This window comes from Pteropus alecto, unplaced genomic scaffold (genome assembly GCF_000325575.1).
Source record: "Pteropus alecto unplaced genomic scaffold, ASM32557v1 scaffold17, whole genome shotgun sequence".
Taxonomy (NCBI): domain Eukaryota; kingdom Metazoa; phylum Chordata; class Mammalia; order Chiroptera; family Pteropodidae; genus Pteropus; species Pteropus alecto.
The window spans coordinates 9,006,905-9,032,066 of NW_006440645.1; the positions used below are offsets into that span (position 1 = coordinate 9,006,905).

Consider the following 25,162-nt stretch of genomic DNA (forward strand, 5'->3'; position numbering starts at 1 on the left):
ATACAAGTTAGGCAAATTGATCATTTGGGAGAAAATGCCTTTTCAATCATCCTGATTTCAGAGGAATTCTATAAGCTTTTCAAAACTGACGAATATTTGAAAAATTAGTGCAGCTTTTAATTATAACATAGAATCCCAATTATTTGCCCTTTTTCCCTTTCCTGAGGAAACAGAAGGCTTTTCAAATAAGAATGTAATGGAAATGAAACACAGTCTACATTTCTTAATAGGCATCTTTCACTTAGATTAGTCATAATCTGAAATTACTTCTAATAAACCCTCCTGATAAAGATACACCCAATTTAAGTATAGAAGGTGGCACTAAAGGAAGCACAGGATGATTGAAATTGTTTTAGAGACTGCAAATCAAGTAGTTGTACTTTCATTGTCAAGTACGATTTCTTTAATGCAAATCAAAGAAATTTCTGGGTCGCTTTAATTGGTAGAACACATTCATTATCAAAAGTTTCTTTTTCAAGGGCATTAAATAATATGATTGAAAAATGACTAATAGGTAACGTGTGAATTTTTAATTAGATGGCTTCTGCCATTCCTAAGACTTTACAAAAGGAAATTTAAGTAAAAGAATTTTAATGAAGAAAAGGATGTTTTTCTTAGAGGCTCGTGATTTATTCCTCCTCCACTATCTTTCTATGGCTCCTTTTCACCCCTGCAGTTAATTAGAGGTACTTCAAATTTAATTGCCTTTTCAGAAATGGTGCAACTCATCGCTCTGCAATATTTTGGTCCTGAACCCTCACTTCTCTGCACTTATTATCATTGGGGACTTCTTTGACCATTCCGTGTGGCTCTCTTTCCATGTGCTGGTTTAATGGCAACATTGGTTGACCTCTCAAAGGGCCTTTCACCCAACTGAGTTAAAATTTACAACTAGTCGTGAGCCTCAATCCCTCACGGCTAATTAGCCTTGCTCAGTGTCTGGGTTGGCGTGCCTTGGCCTCTCTGTAGTACTGATTATGAAATGAAGAGATTTGATGTATAGATAGAGTAATGTTAAAATTTTCCTTTGCATCAGATATCTAAATCATTATTCCTGGGACAGCGAAATCATGTCTCATCGTTCTTTGTTGTTAATTATGAATAAATGATTTAGATTTATTTTTTCGGTTAATGGGATGTGGACTCAGAATGAGATAAGATGTTCATAGATACTATAAAGTTGAAACTAGGATTGAATTCTGGTACTTTATGAGTCTGACAGATATAGGAATTAATTTTGTGGAGATCACTGGAAAGAGAGGGTATTGACAGCATCGAGTTTAAGTCCCTCTCACCTCAAGGCCTACAAGGTGGGACTATGGGCAGCCACTAGAGAGAAGAGAGAAGTCTGATCTTGCACTTTGCACAGGACCCCTGGGGTCCTGAACCAAATCTGCATGCCGTCCATACATTATCATGTGTGCTGCAGTGAATGGAAAATTCCAGCAATATTTTGTAGTAGTTCTGTTAGGTGAGCCATGAGAGGAATGACAAACAAGGAAACAGATCATCTATTTACATTGTTCTGATTCACTGTTTCAATTGTTCAAGTAGCTTGAGACACTGATGATAGAGAGGAAAAACAGAGTTTCGAGTTATATTATCTTTTCAAAAAAAATCGTATGACTATATTAGATGCATGGAATAACAGATCGTTAAAATTGCGAAGGACCTAACACTTAACACAATGTGAAGAATATCATAGACTTCCAGAAGATCTTTTTTGATATGACTCTATAGTCTGGTAAATTCTTCTGGCGATAGATATTTATTTCAAAAATATACATCTAAACTGACCTTATTCTCTAAAATAAGTTATACTTAAAATGCTGAGAGACATGATTATTACAGCATAAGCTTGCTTTTATGTCATGTATGTTATGCTGCATATAGTTACTATCGATGGATGTGCACTGATAAAATGTGATTTTAAAATAACAATGATTGAAAGGTTAAGAGCTCTAATGAAAAAAGTGGGCAGTAGTCAAGAAAAACTCGGTGATGGAAGCAAAAAGATGGGGATTCTAAGAAAGAATCAATACAAAATTCTAGAAATCAAAAACACTATAACAGAAAGGAAGAGTGTCTTCAGTAGACTTGGGCATAGTCTGCACGGAAAGAATCAGTGAACTAAAGATATGCCAATAGAAACTCAACAAATTAAAGTACATTTACCATAGTCTAATTTACGTATTTTTTTTAAAACACTAAAACTTGGTTTATTTTACTGTGCTTAAAGCCATCATGGTTTTTCTTTGCTTAATTAATTTGGGGAAATATTGATATTTATTTGGGGAAAATATAAAATAACTTATTTTTCTGAAATATTTCAAATTAAGCATGCAGACTCTTAATTTTTTTTTCAAGGATTTTTTTTTCCCATTTAATTAACTAAGTGCCCCTAATAAATGGCAGAGCTGTGATTAAAACTCAGGTCTCACTGACGTCATAGTTTCATGTTTTAATCAACACTGCATAAAAATAAAAAAATCAATATTAAAGATGTGATTAAAATATAACATCTCATATAAAAATTAGAAAACTTATTTAAACTTTCTGAAATCTAGTATCCTCATATCTTAAAATAATAGTTCTACTGATTTATGAGAATTAAAGGAGTTAATGTGCAAAATCTAAACATCACTTAGTATGTAATAGGCCTTCAATATTCATGCTACATATTATTAGTCTGTGGTAGAGAAAGATGTCACCATTACTTATAGAGTAACTGAGATAGAACATTATTTGGGTATCTATATAGAATTTGTGAATGGGAAAACTTTACAAAAGTCCAAGTTCACATAATGATAACCATCCAGACTAGACATGTGGACCAATAAACCTGACCTGAATCCACGCAGAACAGTGCAGTGGTTTGAAACACAGGCTGTCTGGCTCCAGCTCTTCCTGACTGTGTGTGGAACAATTAGCTCTCTGAAAGGATGTGTGGAGGAGTCGTTTCTGGAACTATGTGATCTGGTTCAAATCTTGATTCAACCCCTTACCAACTTTGAGACCATGGGCAAGACACTTAGCCTCTACCTCTGTTTTCTATCGTTAAAGAGAGAATGATAATATATATCTATGGGGCCGTTATGTGATTTAAATAATTTCAAATATTTAAAAAGCTAGACTACCAGTTTTGTACACATAAAGAACTCGAAGTGGTCAGTCTTATTCTTGCAACAAGAAAAACGCTGAACGAATTGAAAATCAAAGACTTTTCTTTAGCACATCATACAAGAAGATTGTAGGATAAACTGCCATCCCCAAATCTAGAGAAACAGGTACATCCAAAGTCATAGCTAACATCTTACCTGGAGCAGAAGCCACTGGTACCATGAGCTGTAAGAAACACTTAAACAGTAACTTTGGCAAATTGTTGGAGGCTGAATGTAGACTAGCATGCGAGTGAGACGTCTCTGGGCCACAGTCTTAATTAGGCTTCCACAAGTTCCTGGACTTTACCTCCAGGAACCAGGAGGTCAGCAGCCAAGAAAAGATAACCCCATCTTTCTGGCAGGGCGAGGAAAAAGTAACCATTTGAAATATGCCCAGAGTGCCATTCATATTAAAGGGAAAAAGACTTGATTTGTTTAGAGTATGATATTTCCCCCCACTCCAGCCCCTTCTCTTCTTCCTGTCTCACCAGAAAAGGTAGGGCAGGTATGGAAACACTTGTAAAGGTCACAGCTCCGGGACACAGAGACAGATTTAATCGGATTATAGACTGCTCCACTTCCGCCGTGCCTCCCCCAACATCAGTGGGGCTCCAGTACAGCAACAAAGCATTAAATCCGAAAGAGCTGCCGGGTGCTCTAAAGGACGACTTCCTAGAGAAACCCCCCAAACAAGAACACTAGAGGAATCCGAAACCCTTGCACCTGCGACTGGAGCAAACATTAAACATAACCGAATTTTCAGCCATGTTTACTTAAAACCTCCCAGTAAGGCTTTTACCTCAGTTCCGATTGCCTGATGAGTATCTCAGCTTTCAATTAAAAAGTACAGCATGTTAAGAGGAAAATAAAAACCACAGTGTGAAGGCAGAAAGCAAGCATCAGGACCAGATTCAGATATGATGCAGATTCTGGAGTTACCAGGCAGGGAATTTAAAATGGAATGTGTTGTCTATGGCCATGCCACCCTGAACAAGCCCGATCCTGTCTCATCTCGGAAGCTAAGCAGGGTCGAGCCTGGTTAGTACTTGGATGGGAGACCACCTAGGAAGACCAGGTGCTGTAGGCGTAAAAAATAAAAAAATAAGGGATTGTAAACTGACAAGGTCCTCGCAATCTGTGAGGCCAACTAAGGGTTGCCTCGCCTAAAAAAATAAATAAATAAATAAAAATAAAATAAGATGGAATGTGTTAAGGGCTCAAGAGGAAGGAGTAGATAATATGCAAGAACGTCGTAAGGGCTGGCATCGGAGAATTGGGAATGTGTGCTCTGTTACAAGATGCCTTTGTGACTATAAATTGGTAGTGTTATTTAAGAGTGGACTTCGGTGTGTTGTAAATGTCTATTGCAACTCTAGGACAAGCATTAAGAAGTGAAAATGTTTACAGCTTTAAAAGTATTTTCTGGCAAACAAGTACTTATGTACGTTTTGCTATTTGTTATTAATTAATAATAGCAAAATAAAGATAGTAATAGTCCTTAACATATAGAGTAATTTTATAGATTAAATAAGATTATATATATACACACATATAGAGAGAGATGTGTGTGTGTGTGTGTGTGTGTGTGTGTGTATGTGCGCGTGTGTACACATATGAGCACACAGTATCGGTTCTGATTTCTCTGGAGAACAGACTAATACACTGGACTTGACAGGTAAAGTTTAATACCCGCTTCCTTTTCCAACTTCTGGTTTTCTTGGACTGTAGGGGTTTAAATCTTTGAACTTCCTCCCCTCCATTTACTATAGGAAAATTTCATCTTAATGAAACCGATACGTATATGAATAATAAATACATATATAATACAATTATAGATTGTTATAGAATTTAAACAAAAAGTATAATGAAGAATTTTATATAATAAAAACATAAACTGCCCGAGTGTTGATTCGTATGTGTTAAGTAACTGCCCATACAGTTTGGACATGTGGCCATGTCGGTTTTTGTGTCTGTCTCTGGTTCCCTCTGCATGGCTGACCACGGTTCCGTGAAGCGGATATGGAGATAAGGCTGTGTTTTACATGCTCCATAAGGCATGCAGTTTATTTTGCTATCAGTAGGTAACATAATACGAAAAAAAATCCTAATCTTGGAAAAAAAGAAATATATATATGCCTGCCTTTTTGCTAGATGATCAGTGAACCCTCCAGGCAAGATGAGCGAGTGCCTCTGTCGGTCCTTCGTCTTCGGAGGTGTCAGGAGTCCCCTGGAAGTGATGATAAGTGCCGCACTCGCTCCTTCACCCCTCACATCAGTTCTTTTATCAGCCGTCGGGCTCTGCTCGCCAGGGACTTTCATATTCTCCGAGTCCTCATCAGTTTCTTTTTCATTTGCTCTTCTCCCTGCGCTCTACACCCTTCCCGATAGTGCCTGTTATTTCCACAGCCTCCACGTGATTTGCTTGCTGTTCCCCAGTGCTCAAATCACTGAGTATTTCAATTCATCCCAATGTTTAATTTTTAATTGTAAATGAAAATCAGAATAGCTGTTCTTCAAATGAACATTTACTATGGTCCATGATTTATGATTGTACCCATCGGATATTTAAATATATATATTTATATTATCTTCCCATTATTAAATACAAAAACCTAAAGACAAGAGGAAACCCTTTATTATCTTCCCATTATGGAATACAAAAACCCTATATTATCTTCCTATTATCGAATACGAAAACATAAAGGCAAGAGGAAACCCTTTCTCTTTTCCAACTCTAGGGACCTGGCTTGGACTGAAGGAGTTTAAATCCTCAAACTCTCTCTGCCCCATTTTTACAGTGATCATAGGATAACATCTTATGCTAATTCTTATGCCTCCAGATTAACTTAAGAACAAATAAGCAAAACAATTATTATAAAGATTCTGGAAGCTTAGTTTAGATGAGGCTGATCATCCATGGAGAGATGAGTCTTCTACAATCCTTTCTGTGTTCTGTTCACGTCTGGTTTACCCCTCCAGGTACAATCCGAGAGTGAGACACGTACTCAAGGACTGTCACTTAGCAAAATGTCAGGGTTATCTCTGCTGTGGGTCAAAGTAACTTCCACACATTATGCTGTAAATAGAAGAGACTTTTTCATCCTCCTTAGGAAATTGGACTGTGCTGCTTCTGAAGGCTCACGAGTGTGGTTTCCTCGTGTGTGTGTGTGTGTGTGTGAATGTGTGTGTGCGCGCGCGTGCGCGCGTGTGTGTGTGTGTATGTGTGTTTGCTGCAGCAGTTAGCCTGTTGAAACTCGGAGAATCTAGGTAAGGAAATCCTTCCATGAGACAAATAATCATTTGATGTCCTTGGATTATAAGAACAGTTGTAAGAAATAGGCCATTTTATTTTATTTTATTTCGTCCTCGTTAACCGCAGGAGTGAGAGGAAGGCCTGAGACAGGGATTCACACGCACAGGCTTTATTGAAAATCTGTTCTTCCAGAAAATCCTGTGAGGGAGAGAGAAACGAAGGCTAGCAGAAATGGCCGAGCAGAAATGAGATCTCTGGCAAAGCTTGGCTTTTGTGTCATTTACAGGTAGCTTCTGGAATAGAAATAGCAAAACCAGTTTTATCCCTTGAAACAAGATGGTTGGGCTTCAAGGTTCCTATCGTTCAGTCGTCTGCCACCAGACGCAGTAGAACCTCTCACGCTTGTCAAGGCAGGCAGCCTCCTTCAGCCCAATGCAGCGCTCTGGAGAAGATGGTAGGATTTAATTATGAGCCCCCATACTCATAGCAGCAATGAGGATATTTTGGCCACACGCTAACCATTTATTCCAGCAAGGGGACATCCTCAATGTGATAAAACGTATCTAAAAAATCTTGAACAAACAGCAGAATTAATAAACAAATATTATGTTTTCACTTTCGGATCAGAAATGGGTCAGTGATACACCTATCGCCAAACTTCAATATTGTATAAGAATTCTTAGGTAAAGGAAAAAATTAATTTTAATTTTTGTTGTAGCTGTAGAGCTGTTTACAATTGGGTGTAAGTTTGTAACAGGTGCCAAATCTATTAATCTTTTCTAAAGTACACTTTAGGGAAATTGCATCTTAAAATGATACACAAACAGAAAATTTATTGGAAAAAAATTACCATCACACTTTTTTATATAATAATTTAAAATAAACAGATTAAATATGACTTTTGGAAATTTTTTAAAAATGAAAATACCTCAGTAGTTGCATATATAGTCTCTCTATATATGTCTTTCTTCAAAAGTTTTAAATGCTCGTGAGAAAGAAAAAATATTAATTGAAATCTATTACACTTATTATTTATTATAGACTAATTCAAACAAATTTTATTTTCAATTTAGTCTTATTAGATTTTATAAACTACAGCAAAATGATTTTACTGTAATTTTTAAAATCTAGGGACTTTTGAGAAAGAAGCATTTTCTCATCAAATTCATCCTGAAATATATCAACCTATTTTTACATTTTTAGTTTCCTTGTTAAAACATGATTTGCACATATAATACTAAACTGAACCACCAGATTGAAATGAATATTGGATTAAGCACAGAATTATCTTCAAAAATTTTCACTAAGCTGAAGGGAATTCTGAAAATATGTGGGATTAAATTTAAAGTAATATCTGAAATTTTGGGGGTTACTGAAAAATGATATACTAGACATCTGATTTACAGAATATATTCAAGACAGAATATTTGATTAATTAAAATTTCAGGATTGTTTTTCAAGTTATATTATATGTGTATTCATGTATATGTATGTACATATGTATATGTACACATACCTAACTGCACGTCAAAACATAGATACATGAATACAACACATACACACACACACACACACAAAGTAGTGGTTAGATTCTGCTTCTAGTTATTTATCTCAAACTTGATTAATAACACATAATACAAATAATCCAGTGGGGACAATTTAAGCAGAAGAAAATTGAAGAAGATACAATTAACTACAATAGTAGGTTCTTATTGTTGAAACAAATTATCACAAAACTCAGTGCTGTAAAACAACACACATTTATTCTCTTACATTCCTGCAGATCGGAAATCCAAACTCTGTTTCAAAGGGCTGAAGTCTTACTGACACAGGCCTGTTCCTTCAGGAGGCTTTAGGATCACGTTCATTCCCTTTCCTGTTCCAGCTTCTAGAGGCTGCCTTCATCCCTGGCGCACGTCCCCTTCCTTCATTTCAAATCCAAATCCAGCAGTATAGCATCTTTTCTTCTCCCTGGTCTCTACTTCCATATTCTCTCTCTCTCTTTCTCTCTCTTTCTCTCTCGCTCGCTCTCTCTCTCTCTCTCTTCCCGTCTCCCAGTCATCATCATATCACCATCCATGTCTGGAATCATCCTGTCTTTCTCTTGTAAGAATCCTTGTGATTATATTGGTCCCACCTAGAAAACCTAGAATAATCTCCCTATCTCAAAAGCTTTAACTTAATCACATGAGCAGTCCTGTGGCAGCGTATGGTATGCATTCATAGGTTTGGCGATTTGGACATAATTATCTTCGGGGGACTGTTATTCCATCTACCACAGCTATATTATAAATATATCAAAACATAATGTCAAATCTAAGAGAGATAAAATTAAATATCAGTCCTATGAGAAGTAACTTTCAAATAGTGATGGAGGAAATAAATGAAATATCTATGTAAAATACATAGGTAACAGAATTCTGAAATCAAAATTACATTTTCAATCAAGTGGATAGTAAAACTGAAAATTGTGCAGCCAAACTGAAATTTATAAACGAAAACTGTCTCATGTTGTAAAGATCATTTTACTCTGCAAACTCGTACGGAACTTGCTGTGAACTTTTATGCATGATAGAAGTTTCTTTTTGAAATGATGAGAAACTTCTTTTAGAAGTTAACCTTTAAGGAACTAATGTGCATTCTGTTTGCAGAGTTTTTGGTTATAGTTAAAGGAGTATGTATGATAGCTTACCATAAATTATATTGCTTCAGAAGACAGCAGAGCTACCCAGAAATGTCATTTCTGAAAAAGGAAAATTTGACTTTAACAAATATTTAAGAAATGATATGTCTTCGAAGCATCAAAATTCCTATAAGCCTCAGGCTTTTATAGTACCAAATGGAGGGAGAGCAAATGCATTTATCTTTATTATTGTTATTATTATTATGTTGCTAAAATGATATTTAAATGGAATAGTAATTTTATAACTCTTTAGTTACCTGTATAACATATGGATGATTATCATTAAATGCTATTTTACACGGGATTAAAAGTGTCTAAGTAAAATATTGCCCTTATGCCCCCATCAGCTGCATTTTAACAAGTTCAGTGGGCTAGCCTAGTCTAGGGATGGCAGACCTACAGGAGGAGGCAAATGGGGAACAGGGACTAGATCAGTGTCTTGTAGAGAGGAAGAAGTGGAGGCTGCCAGATGGCTGTAGGGTGGGACACGGTAGAACTTTTATTTAAGCTCTTTATTAAAGCATAGGGACCGGGGAGCATTAGAAGACAATGGTTCCCTTAGAGAAGTCTATCGAAGGACAAAAGACATCTAGGCACCAGGATTTCCTTTAAAAGTAAAAGCGAGGCTAAGCTTTAAGGAAGAATCCTAGGAAGAAACGAAGAAACTCAGTAGGAAAAAGGGATTTAGAATGAAGCATGAGGACCAGCACCTACTTAATGCCTGCTGTGTGCTAAATACTGGCCTATATGTTTTGCAAACCTTATTTTAGCTATTTAATCAAGAACGTAAGCGTTATTAATTAGTACTTTTACTTAAATTTTAACAAGCTCACACAGGAAAATTGTGGGCTTATGTATGGATTTTCGGTTTAGTACTATACAATTTCAAAGGCATTTTCTGATCTAGTCTACTGGCTCCCTAATTTTGATAATTAAGATGTGTCTCTACTTTTATTATCCAGTTTTTGGAGGCATTTTTTGAAAAATCTCGTTTGTCTATACCATAAAAAGTGTACATTTTTAAATACATAAGTATATCTAATTTATATTAATCAACATAAACTGAAGTCCTAACTGTGCTATCTAAGATAATGGCAACTTTTGGTTTTGTTTCTGATATTTTATTCTAGGTTAATCTTCTCTAAATTTTCCACTACTAGCGTAAGAGTTGTATGATGGTAAACCATTACAATCTAAATGGTGTTTAAAATAATTTCATACCTCCCCTACTTAAAGATATTATAAAATTAATTCAATTATGCTTCTTCCCAACTCACATGCTTTTTATTCAACTTCTAATAGCGCTGCTAGTAAGCATTGTAATTCTCCCCAACTCAGAGTAATCCCATTATTTTTTTTATTGCTTCTAAGTTTATTCACATCATTTGATAACTGTAGTTCCCTTTGTTGTTCTAACTTCAGAAGAAATCCAGTCATCACGACCAGTTCATTTAGGCTCTATGCTCTACTTCTCCGTTACCACGTCCTTATTTTGACATGTCTTTTGGTTATCAGAATTCTTTGTTCGATCATAATTCTCCAGGCATTAAAATTTTGACAGTGTCTTGTGTTGCCTTTATTCCTTGATGACTTATGTCATTATTTATTTATTAAACAAACAAACAAACAAAAATGATCACTTTTCCTCCACTAACTTCTGGGGAAAAAAAATCCTCGCTGGGAGAAATTGGAGGTCAGTTATTTTTACTGATCTTTGGTAGCATTTCTTTTGTAAAAATTTTCTTGACTATTCTCCTGTAAGGTCCAGTGCGTATTTCTATTAAAGCATGTGTGATATTACATTGCAAACTAGTCTTTTGTAAACATTTCTGCAATCTCTTTCTGCTACTAAAGTAGCAGAAAGGCATTGATTTTGTTCTGTTCATGATGCCAGGCATCGCATCTGACGCATAGTAGACGCTCCACACATTTTTTGTTTTTTAATTTTTTGGTTAAAAAAATGATATTTAAATTTATATGAGTGATGGCATATGTTTTTCATTCGGTAATTTTTGATAGAAACGTGATGAAGGTAAAAATTAAGGAAAACCAGAAAAGGACAATAATGGATGGAAGCAAATTTCATTTATCATTTTACACATAGCTCCTCTGCCCGAATCATTAAAATGTGTGAGCAGTGATTTATTTTGTATTTATAATACAGTTTTTGTGAATTTGTACATTATCATAGTTCATGTTTCAATAGTTTGTGATACAAATCTAATATTTAGTAGCCACAATACTGACAAAATATCTTGATGTCCCATATTTTAAATTGATGGTTAAATATTTACCACTTACTAGATTTTCCTACCTGCTGCTTCTTACAAGTATGCTGATGATTTGCCATGCTAGGAACGATCTCGACATCTCTTTACACGGGGAGCCAGATGGCCTTCCACCATGACCTTTGCCCGATGCTATTAGCATCCAAGGGAGCTGAGAAGCTCTGGCTCATTATCCACAACCAGATGTTTTCTACTTCTCTGTCACTATTGCTAAGTGGCAGTTAACGTCTAGCACAGTGGGTATTTGCTTGAACCTATGATCCATGAAATGTTGTCTCTTAAAATACAAATACCACCCACTAGCAGAAACTTTTCCCTATGCATTTGTAATTCAATCATTCTTTATTAGAAATCTTGCTATAATCATAGAAATGTTTTATTTAATATTTTCTATCTTGCCCAGCTAGCAGCAAGTAAGAATATTCTAACCGAAGAAAGAATAAACTTATAAATTCAAATAATCCAGAAATTACTTCCGAATATTTATTGTTCCTAATAAATTATCATGATGTAATAACTCCATAAGCACCACACAAACTTCTAAGTACCTTGCCCCCTTCACTTTCCAGAAAGTCCAAAACTAAGAAAGGGAATGAAAACTAATTCAATTACTAGAAAGCTCTATGACAGCTCTAGAAAGCTTTAATAGTTTTCTCTGATTTTGGCTAATGAAAGTCAGCCTTTCAAAGTCTGATCTATTCTGGGTGAACTGATATAAGTAAAATCATAGATAGATTTAAATTTTGAGGAACAAAGTATACTGATCTGATTATGGCATGGAGTGTGGTCCATATATTTATCATATTTTGTACCAAGCTAGGCAATATATGAAACATTATGTCTGGGATGGTTTTTCCAGAGTTGTCTTTTGATCGTGAAGTGCTTTCACAGTACCTACTCATCTATCCTGCCAGAAACAGTAGAGAGAAGGCTGAGTGCCTCTTAACTATTAATAAAGGAAATATGTGGATTAGGACACAACGTGTGGATGCCACCCCAGTGGCTAACTAAGCCCACATCACAAATCTAAAGCTAAATCAGCCTGCACTTTCGGGGAACATCTGTTGCTAAGAGCTAACATGCACCAATCACAGTCCTCCAACTCAGCATGAGCTAGCTTACCTTGCCCTACAAAATGGGACCTGCTGGCCTTCTAAGGAAACCCCTGACCTCCAAGCCAATCATGCCCTGTTTCCCTGTTGCCTCTTCTAATGTTCTGTGGAACTTGCCGTTGCCCAAAACTGCTGGGGAAGAAGTCTCCACTGCTAGTGAACACTGTTCTCCCCCGATCCGTGGACTGTTTCCCCTGGAAGAAGGATGTCAAACTAGTTACTAAATTGTTCTGGTTTTGTCATTTGACAGTATTAAAAACTTTATCAAAGATTGTTGCAACTTTTATTGATTTGGTAAGATATACCACAAAACGAGTCCTCCTTTGTAAAAATATTGCACTATTTGGTGGACTAGAAGACTGTTGATCTGTTCAAAATTTATTTATTTATCCAATTAAGTATTTGCTATCTTTCAGACATTATACAATACACTCTGTATGTATTGGTAAGCATTAGAAGTAGACAGCCTTTATTTTTTAAACCTTTAGTTAAATTTAGTTAAAGAACAAGCATTCAACCAGGTAAATTTTAAGGATCTGATTGACCTCATTGAACAATTCGTAAATTGGGCAGCATCCCATTTAGTAATAGAAAGTAGCTTCCTTGAGCTGCAGACAAGGAAAGCGTTTAAAGATGGAGGCAGGGCAGAAAAAAATAAAAATAAAAGGGAAATTATTAGAAAAGGACTCTTTGTTTCAGGCAAGGTCACCCACCTAAGGGGAGGAGAAGGGGACTAGGAATTTCCAGGTTGGATGGGGAACGGTCACATTCCTGGGGAGGGTTAAAGCTGCCCTTCGGTAAGATATTAAATCTTGATTTGCTAACATGAGGCCTTTACACAGATGACTCCATTTTGGTTCTGTTGTCTCTTTTTTTAACACTTTTATGGAGAACCGAGCAACCATGTTTTGAGGATAAGAATCTCTCCCTGGCTTTCACCCTTCTCACTAAAGTACGGGGATACAGTCTTCAGTAACTCAAGTTATTTTTATTGCAATTGCCTGTCTTATAAATATCCTAAATTAAATTTTGGCTTCATAATAAGAAAGCATGACTTCTTTTCCCTTGGGAATTCTTTGTCATAACAATTTTAAATTGAATTTTTCATATAACAGTTTAGATGGATAAAAGGAGAGCCCATAGATAGGGCTATAGATATCTCATATCAAGTACATTCAATAAAGTGTATCTGAGAAGATACAACTTCAAACCAGGGCTAATGGCCTATTGAGCAAATATGACTGAGACTAGATTTGACCGCACGCAAACAAAATTAAAGCCCTCCAGTGACCTACAGTGTTCCAGGAAATAGCTGACTACAAAAAAACTCCCACCCCATACCACTGAACAATCCTCTTTTGAAATATCTCCAAACTGCTCACTTGGCCCCTCGTAGCCAACCGACGACTGCCAAATGTTGCCTCCCCTTCAGAAATTCCCCCTTAACAGCAGACTGTCTCAGTGTTTTGTTTTTCACTCTATAAAATGTAACTCTCTTTTCTCTACTAAAACTTAAGTGGTGACAGATGGGTTTTCTTGTCTCAATTTTATGAATAAATAGCCTTTCAAAATTTCATCTTAGACTTAGTTTTACTTTGACAGAGCATAAAGAGACTTTTTGTTGCCTGGCTGACATGGGGTTGTTTTATAAAGAGAGGGCTTCTTTTCTTGGAGTCTTCATGGAATGACCATTTTCTACCTGTTTCATTGTAAAAGACAAACAAAAAGTATTCTGTGAACTGTTTGCTTGAAAAATCTTCTGCTTAATCCCCTTCTACTGTGAAGTAATAGCTTTACAAGTCCAATCATCGGGGAGTGGGTGAGGCAGAGGCCTTGATGACATGACAAGAAAATTAGCCTTGAGTCCAAGGCTAATCTGTGGGAAAATTTCTTGGGTTTAACCTATTACCCAAATTAGAAATTTAAAGATCTATTATTGGAAATGAGAAGCGCTCTGTAGACTTCAATGAGGAAAAATTCTAATCTTATTGGTATTCTTTTACAGGAAACAAACAAAAAAAGTATAAAACCAATCATATTATTTAAAAAAAACTTGAAAAATAAAACTTTATTAGTCAGAAGAATGAACAACTTTTTAGACAAAAACTCTAAGTTTAAAATTAGCATAAAACAGCTTGATTGAGCAGTTCACATTTCATAAATCAAATTCAACTCACTCTAAGACAAGATCTTTTCCTTTAGAACCTTCCTTATTATTTATTTTTCTCATAATTTCAAATGTTAAGCACTAGTTTCTAAATAAATAGCTTAAATTTTAAAGTAAACATCTCATTAATTTCATACTTTATTCAGCTTTCCATTATAAAGTATCCATTTGGTTATTTCAGACCTCTCAGTTCCTCTAATAAAAAGAAGTTCTGAATCATTTTCATTCCAGCAATGCATAAGTTGTAGGAAAGCCTATGGCAACAGAAATGGCATGATTACTTATTTATTTTTTTTACTACTCATTAGTCCATGGACAGTCTAACTTAATCCTTTTAAAGAGAATTATGAATGTATTGGCTTATATTTGTATGGTAATAACAGTAAGCTAAGAAATTAGAATAAGCATAAAATGCTTAATTAAAAGTCAAAGTGACAGTAATGTGATAACTTAAAAGTTGAATTCAGATCATTTCTAATAGATGAAATAGGAACTAATTATCTGTTTTCTACTTAACCATTCTTAAATGGTGGTGTTGGCATTAGCAAAAGTCACAAGGTAGAGGGTAAGTGTCTACTGAATTTTATAGAAGAAAATCATAAATTTATTATTTATAACATTCTATTTCAGGATTTTTGTTTTTGTAATTTTCTAAAAGAAAGCTGGGTGAAAAAATTCTTCCGGGTGAATAGATCTGAACTTGATTAAAGTAAGTATCTAATTCAATTGATTTAAAACTTTAGATTTTATCACAAAACATAATCTTTATTTAATTCAGGTTTTGTTCCCAAAATGAATAAAAAACAAGAGAAAGTTATAAAATATTTAGATTTCGGTACCCGGCTAGGCTAGAAGATTCAAGGTGATGGATTGTTGGTAGTAGAATTTGAAATCTCACTTCTCTCCAATGATTATAAAGGTAAATTGGATAAGAAGTAAATAAGTTAACAAGATAACTAAATTGTTTTTGCTGAGATTTAGGGAAATCAGGGTAATTGCACACTCATACTCATGCACTAACTGTTCTTTGAACTTATTTACAAAAGAGAAAATTGCATGCACATTTTTAGAAAATAATAGAAAATAATGCATTAAATTCCAATAATTCAAAATTTGAACCAATTTAGTTAATATTTGGTGAAACTTTATATTTTTGGATTGTTGGACTTGATTATTTACCTTAAAATGATGGTTTTTAAGTGTTTCATTTTTACAAAATCCGTAATAACCTATGATGTATATATACATAAACAATTATTATCAAATCACTAAAGCAAATCTATTTTTATTAGTTTTTCTAGCACAATGACCGTATAATCATAAAAACAAAATTAAATCGAAACATTAAATAATGCATAGCTGCAGTAATGCATTTCCTTCTGTTGGCCTTTGCATACATAATACTCTATGCCCAATAATAATAATGCACATGATGTAGTTAAAGCATCCCAACCCGTTTCAGGCTTTATCTTGTTTCCTTCCCTTCACGGCCAATAGAAATGTCTCACGGCCTCGATTTCCATATTACGTAACACATATTTATTTCCTTCTTTAAGAAATAATCTCTGTGCTCCCTCTGTTTGAATTGACCACTGTCTTTTTTTTGTTTTCCCACTCCTCTCTAACTTTTGTTAACACTGACAAATTTTTTCATCTGACCGACCTGCTGTTAGATTGTAAATGACTTGATGAAAATGATCTTCTGGTTAAATGGCATCTGTAAAAAGAGCCTGTCCCTGCCCAACAGGCCATTGTGCCTGCAGCAGAATGCCAAAGCGGAATGAGATAGAACGATATTAGAGAGAAAGCGGGGAGTAGATGTTGCCGGTTCCTGTTATCGCTTCAGTGACTTTTGTTTTTCCTTGTAGTGAAATGAGCCACTGGAGGATTTTGCAGTGGCATCTTATCTTACCCCAAGGGGGAAAAACCGACAAGTTATTGACATATATTGTAATAGGCTCCTTCTACCTGCCATGTTAAGTAGGATTACAGGTGGCAAGGATGGAAGCTGGAGACCAGTTAGAGATGATGGGTACTGGAACAAGCTGTTAGCTTTCCCTCTGTTAATTTTCCGATGGTATGAATAGTTCATCTGTTGAAGTATTAACTGTTTAATATAATAGCAGACAATAATAGAAGTGCTAGTTGGTTCCAACTAAACCTCAAAGAATCCTCTCTTCACCACAATATATTATGCACTCTTATTTGTCAAGAGTCTCTACAGAAATCTTTTATTTGATATAACTCAAATAAAAATAAAATCATTTCAATTTAAGGAATTCTAAATTTTTGAGTATATAAGCATGTGTTGCTTATGTTTCCATTGTTTTTGGATTATAAGGTGTTTTTTTTTTTTTTTTTTTTCTTTGACTACATTATTTGGCTGGTAATAGTGATCTACTATGTAAACCGACATAGGTAGATGCATATGTTGGTCTAACGGCATGTGCTTGACAATGAATTGTAGATGGTGCTTATTTTTATTCATGATATTCCTGTCACAGAGTTTTGCTATGTATAAATTGAGCTAGCTGGACACATGGTCTCTTCTAAGCTCTAGGGATTACATGTCTAAAATTCAAGACAACTGCATTTTGAAGAACATTTATTGTGATAACCTTCAAAGGCTGTGAAAGATTTTCTTTCTTAAATTGTTTTAAAGAACTTCTCAATATCAACAACTTTCTATAAGTGGTCTAAGCTTTTCACAAATTCAATTTCATAATTTTATGTTCATCATATTATAGAACATTAAATTGGAAAAAAAATTAAGAAAAACTAAGATAAGAATTTTTATCCAATTTCTTTGATCAATTTATTTTATCTTCTCTTTCTCTTAAATCCATGATTATACTAGAAACCAATCTAATGTTATCAAATATTATAGTAGCCTCTAATATGGTCCCCAGTGATGCCTGCCTCTTGGTATTCATGCCCTTTTTTTGTGGACTGGACCGAGTGACTTACTTCTAACAACCGGAATGCTGTAAAACTAATAGAATGCCCCTCCGAGGTTAGATTACAAAGAGAATGTGCTCCCATGCCCGTTCATTCTAAGGGAATCCACTTGACAGCTTGTGAACTAACCTAAGTAGAGTCTCACATGGCAGAGAAATTAAGGTGGCCTCCGCCACTAGCCAGCAAGAAACTGAGGTACACAGGTAACAGCCCACAAGGAACTGAATCCTGCTAACAACCATGTGAAGTATTGGAAGCCAATCCTCTAGCCGGGCCTCGAGGTGACCACAGCCCCAGCCAACACAGTGGCTATGGGCTTGTGACTACATTAAGTCAGAGGACCCACGTAAGCCATGTCCAGACCTGCAGAAATGGTGTGATAATACATTTGTTGTTTCAAACTGCAAAGTTTTGAGGTGATATTTTTGCACAGCATTATGGCAAAACATGGGGCTCCAATGATTATGTAAACATTTCTTAAATTCTTATTTTTAAAAATGTAAAGATATTGAGTAATTTCTAATTTTATCTAAACATGAAAAGTTAAGTGAACACACAGATATAAAATTCTCTTGAATATTATTGATTATTATAATGTCAGTATTAGATCAGTCTTGTTACAATAAATAAATACAACACCAGAGACTATAATAGTGTGTAGGGGTCATAGATATAATCATTTTACTACAGACAAAGTGCATGGTAGCAGGTGACTTTTTATTTAATTATACCATTATCTTGACGTTAACATCTTGTTCCCTTAGTGCAAAAAGCTTCTTCGTGTGCTAAATATAATTGTTAATTTAAAACGACACCAATTTCCACACTGAAAGCTCTATTTTTAAAGACGTTGCACTCTCTATTTGCATGCTTAATCTGCCAAACACTGTCCTAAACTGGTCCCCCACAGGACATTAAACCTCCTTCTTAGCTGCCTGGTTGTGCGGTACCAGCATCTCTGAATTTGGTATTTGGCTAATAGCTCTATTACCTTTCATGCTGAGTCCAAAGCTTTACCTCCCTCAAGCTTTACTTTTGCCAACTGGAAAATTTTCCATCATGTCAAGAAAGCCCACTGTGCAGCGTGCTTAGGGAATGGGTCCTCCCTTGCTGACTGACAGCTACTCAATAGAGAAAAGAGCCACGGAGAGATGCCGATACGTATTAAGCTCACTGAAGAGAATAAGCTTTGTATTTCAAAATGTCACTTTTCTTAGAGTTCAGTGGGAGTGAGTAGCTATAATAAGGTAATTTCTAGAGGGAACCATACTGTAGTTCATTGTATAAATAATTGATTTGATCAGCTAAAATGATTGTGCCTAGTCCCAAATGACCTTTCAGACAAATTGCAGGGTTTTCACTACAAAAGCAACCAGAGCTTATAGTAAGATGTTGAAAAAAATCCATATACAGTAGTTTTCTATAAAAAGAAAGGGTATTTACATGGCATTATTTCCTTAGAATAACTAAAATATCAGTTGTTTCTCTGAGTACAAGTAGAGACGGCATATCTTGGATTTTATTCGTATGTTCAAGGTCAAATACTAACAGTGAATTTTTTCAACCACATCTTATATATGAGTGTTTTAGAGAATATTTTAAAAAAATAAAATAGAGAAACAAAAAAAAATGTGATTACACAACAGGGAACAAATTTCTTTTTATGAGATGAAGACTTATCGTTATAGTATCGTAAAAGAATAGTTTCTAGTAGAAAATGAGCAAACGCACATGAAATTCCACACAGTGATAGACTTTGCTATCTCACCATGGTTCATCCCTTTCTTTTTACATCCCAGTTTTTATTCTAATACATCACTGATGTCTGTTCAAGTAGATGGTATATTCTCCCTATGCTCAGAAATTTTACGTGATTAATCACGTCTTTTCTTCATATGCTCATTTAACACATTGGCTTATTTGGAATTATATAATGTTATTACTCATTGCTAAATATTATTCAAATAATAGAGATATAGATAATTTTAAAATAACCCATTCTCAGTCTCCTCAATCCTTATTTTATACTTGCCCTCTCTATGTGTAACCACGATCTAGTTTGCTGTGCATTTTCCCAGACCTTTTGGAAGGCAGCTATGCTCCCCACTATACCACCAACACCCCAGACCTTTAGGAATGTAAAGGCATCTGTATCTATCTAGCCATATCCATATATATATATATGTATATATATATATATATTCAAATATATATCCATATAAATATATTCAATCATATATATATTCATAGCTACCTATCTACATTTTTTAAAAAATGCATCCATTTTAACACAAACGAAATTATTCTGTGCCTGCTTTTTAGAATTATCATATATCATTTAAATACCTCTTAAACATAATATGTTTCTCTTTTCATAATATAGTTTTAAATTATGAAAGATATACATGCATGGAGTAAAACTTCTTACAGTATGGAGTAAAAATAAAACTTGACTACCCTCATATTTTTGTGTCATATGCCAGAAATTGCTTTTCATCATTTACAACATTTTTACCTAATTCTTCTTAGTAGTAGCACAGTATTTCATGGGTGGTTTCAGTGACTTTTGTGATTTTTTTGTTCGTTTGTTTTTCTATTTTATTTTCTATTTTCTATCTATGGATTTTTTCATTTTTTACATCCTGTAGTATTAAGCAGCCATAATTAAAATCACCTTGTAGAAGGCACACTTACAGGACTAAAGTGACCTCATTCTAGTGGGTAGAACATGCATTTAGCTGTTGAATGATTGGGACTTCTTACCACAAGATTACAATTCATGATAAGCTTATCCCCCACCATCCTGATCATGAGAAAATATATTTAGTCAATAAAATAGTGTTCACTTACCCTTTTGGGCTCTGATAGTTTCAAGGGTTGACTGTGATTGAAGGCACTGATATTTTGTCAAAATATGGGTAAAATCAAGCATAGAATTATCTGGCGTTAGAATTTCAGGAAGATTCCATAGATATGTCTTTAGCATAACATGGCGGAGGGGGGGGGTGGATTATTTGGTCAATTCTTACATGCCAGGTCTAAGTTTTTAATTTAACTGAAAATGACTCGCCATTTGAGTTTGAGAATGCATCCTGCATAGTTTACCATGGCTTGTGATTTCTCACTGCAAAGGCGTGCTGCTTAGCCAGCCACGATCTGAATGTGAGCCCTTCTCTAGCTCTTTAAATTCCCCACACATATAATGTAGCCTTACTTAATTCAACTTTTCTAATCGAAGACCTTCAAACAGGCTTCTATCTGTTTCCAGAGCTCCCCATTTGATCAATGCCTTTTACTTGACTAAAAGAGCTACACTTTTAGCCTCCAGTTCTGAGGTCAGATCTGAGTCCAACAAATCTGATACGAGCTGCCAACCCCCTTCCCCACCTCCCTGGCCAGCTCCAAAACAAAACAAAACAAAACAAAGCAAAACAAAACAACAAAACAACTGCACACTATTCCTGTCAATATAAGCTCTATGAAGTAAGGATCATTGTTTTATAGACGCTGCCTTAGATAGTGCCATTTGTATACTACATGCTCCACATGTGTTTGTTGGTTGAAGGAGGGGAATGGGAAATGATAAAGACCACCAGATATTAGAGCAAGTGGTCGCAGCCACGAGAGACCGACTGACTCTACAACTAGGCAGTAGCCAGATGATCTATGATACTAGAACCCAGACCCAGAGGCCTGGGAGCCACATCGCAACCTCTGTAACAACAGCTGCCAAATCCCATTATTTTTGACCCCATTTTCAACTCAGAAACACACACACACACACACACACACACAGAGAGAGAGAGAGAGAGAGAGCGCTAAGTGTACATTTTCCTCATAACAGAACCCCTAATGAGAACATTCCTGAAGACTTTCCTTCTTCCTACTATAAAGTTTCTCACTCCCCTCCCGCCCACCTCCCCTCACTTTCTGAGCCCCAGCTGTGTAGCCCTGAAGACATAGGCTCTGTCTATTGTCACCTGGTTGGCCTTCTTTTATTCCCATAACAGGTATGAGTGTAGTGACTATTTCTTTAGAAATATAACCTATGGGAACGTAACCTACTTCGATAATGCCAGGTCAGAGTCATGCATGTTGTGAGCAGAGAGTAAGTTAGCAGAAATTTGTTCTTAAATTCCATCATGGTGACTAGTGGGTAGTATGCAAATATTTGAGAAAGTGTTATTTTTAACATTAAAAAATAATTTTATTAAACAGTAAAAAATGATTTATTTCATTAATACTTTTTGGATTATTGGTGTAGTTGCAGTGGTCAGAGTTTAAATAATAAGTAACTCTTGTTGTTTTAAAAATCCCATTCAAAGATTATTATTACAGTAAATACAAGTGTGTGTCATCAGCTGCTTAATGTGTTTCATGTTTATAAATATGTTTGCTTTCTATGGCAAATAAAGGTACGGCATCCCCAATAGAGCAGGTTGCTAATAAAATTTATAAATTCATTCAACAAACTTTCCTACATGAACACTTTTCAGGAAATTCACTTTCTATTAAGGAAACTACAGTCTGCATTAGAAACGCATGCGTGATAAATTCCATCAATGGAGATTTAACGTGATCTGTACAATTTGAGGTAAAATAGTACTTTCTGCTAGGACGAATAAATAAGAAAACGTAGATGATGTGGCATGTAACCTCTTGTCTTACAATTAAGTATTTAGAAGTTGGTTAGTAGAGTCCAAGTGGAAGGAAATAACAGAAAAGCAAATAGAACAAAATCACAGAGGGAAAATAGGCGCTCGGGGAAGCTCTAAGTGTTTGAGTGCAGGGTAGTTAAAAGGCAGTTTCACTAGAATATAGGTCTCATAAAGGGAGAAGTGCAGATAAAAACCTGAAGCATAGGTTAGATTCAGATCGTGAAAGTAAGCGCTTATTATGAATTACCGTAATAGACGGAACAGGCAGATGGTGCAGAGTGGGTCATTCGCTTCTCTTCTATCTCTATTGTAACACGCGCTCCTTCTTGTTAGAGGTCGTAAGCTAAAGACTCCGTTTTCCAGATGCACTTAGCTCAGTTCCAACACTGACCTATCAGTACACGTTTGTTTGGAGGTTTGGTTTGCTGGTACACATCCTCTGGGAAACGCAGGAAAATGCGAAGCCGGCCCCGAACACGGAGGGTGAGGAGAGCAGCAGAGAAAGAGGTAGACCGCTCCCGACTCGCAGGTGGTGGTTTGAATAAGCGAGGGAGCTTCCGAGGTTTGGGGGGGGGGGGGGGGAGCAGGATGAGCAGGTCTCTGCACCCATCCCCAGCACCTTCAAAGTTCATCCAGAGGCCTTAATGGGGTTCGGTCACCTATTTGGTCGAGATGGTCTCCACAGCTCTCTCAGGGAGGCGTTTGTCTGGGTCTAGCTCGCTGGACAGCTGGTGGTCATGTCTAGTTGATGAACTCCTGCGACACCCCGCCCCTCGCGACTGGCTCTTATTCTCTTAGATTCTCCCTCTTCACAGGGAGCCCTGAGCTGCCAGCATGGGGTTCCACTCGCATGGAGACGGCTCATCCGGCAGCCGTCTGGCTGAGCTGGAGGCTGATACCACAGCGACAATATAGGCTCGTGCAAGAGAAAACGCAGATAAGATTATGGTTCCCCAAATAAGTAACAGTTCTCTCCACTGAGAGCAGCACGATCCGAACCGCTGATTTGTTACGGCTCCTAGGCCGGGGGTACGATCACGCAGGGCGTTCACTGCGTCCTCGGGTGATTTCATAAGGATGCTGTATCAGCAGACTCTTCAGGTGGGAACACACAGCGTTCCGCTGGCACAGCCGTGCAGGTGCCTCCTTGGGAGACGGTGATAGTGTCCAGCGCCATCCGACCTCGGAGGACAGCTGCCCTCATTAGAGGCATTTCAGTGTTGGGGAAGGACAGGCTTTGCCCGCTACCATTTAAGGCTTGCTGAATGAACATGGGGTTTCTATGAGTGCTGTAACATCCTTCACGACAATCCAGGGAGCAAAGGCGAGGCCAGGCGACGGAACACAGACTGTGCCCACCTGGTCTTGAGGAGAGAGAAGCTGGCAGTTTTTGTAACTGGGGTGCATTATCTCCTGAGCCCTTGGAAAACGCAGGGTGTAGCAGTGTAACCGCCCAGCTGGAAGCCACATCCAAAGATGTGTGCCACATAACCACCGGGTGTCCCATTTGGGGGCGCCTAGTATATACCAGGGCGGCGGGCCAGGCCGTGCCAAACCAGTCCTTGTACTTTAATATGACAGAATGACTGCACAGTTCCAATGATAGCCATTCCATATTCCTGGCCCAACTGGGCTGGTTCTGTTGAGTGGTTTTCTATCCTGTTCTGTGTAGACTGGCTGTTCTGTTCATAGGGTCCGTAACCCGGGGTAAGACACGTGAACCTATCTCACATCTGAGAGTAGGTAGCCTCCCAGACTCTGATGGTGGTATTTTTAGGACCCTTTCGGTCAGCAGTTGGATGGTTTGCCTATGTACTTTGATTGACAGATAAAGAATACCATGCCCAGTGTCATTAATTGTGTGTGCCACGGGCCTGGTTTCTGGATCAGTATTGGTAATATTAGATGAATCAAGTGTACTAGTCCCGGCTTGTTCTTCCCTAATGTACTGTTTTAGGGCCTTCTAATCCCTTCCCCAGAGTGATGATACCCACCATTGCAATTCCAATGTGCTAGAGGGGGCAGCTGCCCACGTACCTGATAATTGAGTTAATTTCTTTGTCGGGCATACAAGCGGGCCCGCTGTGGAAAGGTGTTTTCATCTGGTGCCCGTCCTGTGATCAGGCAACACAGAAGCAGCAGAAGTCTAAGGTCAAAAAGACAGGAACTTAGTAGGAGCCCGTGTGGGAAGGGCTCCCTGGCTCTGAGAGTCACACCCGTGGCCCGCCCCTCAGCTGTCACTGTGGCTGCAGCTTTGGGACACAGTTGATCAGGTGGTGCATGTCGCACATGTTGGCCAGAGAAGGCGGCACTGCCAGTGGTGGGGAGCTGGACTGGGACACGATGTGCAGACCAGGACCCCCACCATGTCCCCTCTTTTCATGGTGCGTGATCCATTCCGGGCACAGTGTGTTTCAGTAGGTCCAGTCTGTATCAGGACAGTGGGACCCAGGTGGAGACTGAGGAGTCCTCCATCACCCAGGGTGCAGAGTAACCAACCCACCTATCCCAGCAGGACGTCCCATCGCGGGTCCCAGTAGGTGACCCTTCCCCAGGCGTGATGGGGCTTGGTGATCTCAGCAGGGTAGCAGGTTGACCCACAGTGAGAGCTGGGGCAGTGGCTGTCTCCTGTGACGCCCACACCCTCACAGTGCTGGGTGCCTCGGCAGGGGTCCCCAGTCAGTCACACAGGACAACAGGCCCTGCTGGTTGCTCGGTCAAATGTATTACCGTCTGGGGTCGTGCTTTATTCACCCGGCCAAAGGAGTGTTGCCTGTTAGTTAATTAACCTTCCGTTCTTCCCTCCACCAACTCTGCTACCTGTGGGTTCTCGGGCAGATGGAGCCTCCATTCAATGTCATGTTCTTTGCCCAGTCTCTCAC

The 25,162-nt window shown here is 37.4% G+C and overlaps 1 pseudogene; it reads left to right on the forward strand.

The window, feature by feature from the left end:
• Positions 1–4,129: 4,129 nt before the first annotated feature.
• Positions 4,130–4,248, forward strand: LOC112484674 (annotated as a pseudogene).
• Positions 4,249–25,162: the final 20,914 nt, after the last annotated feature.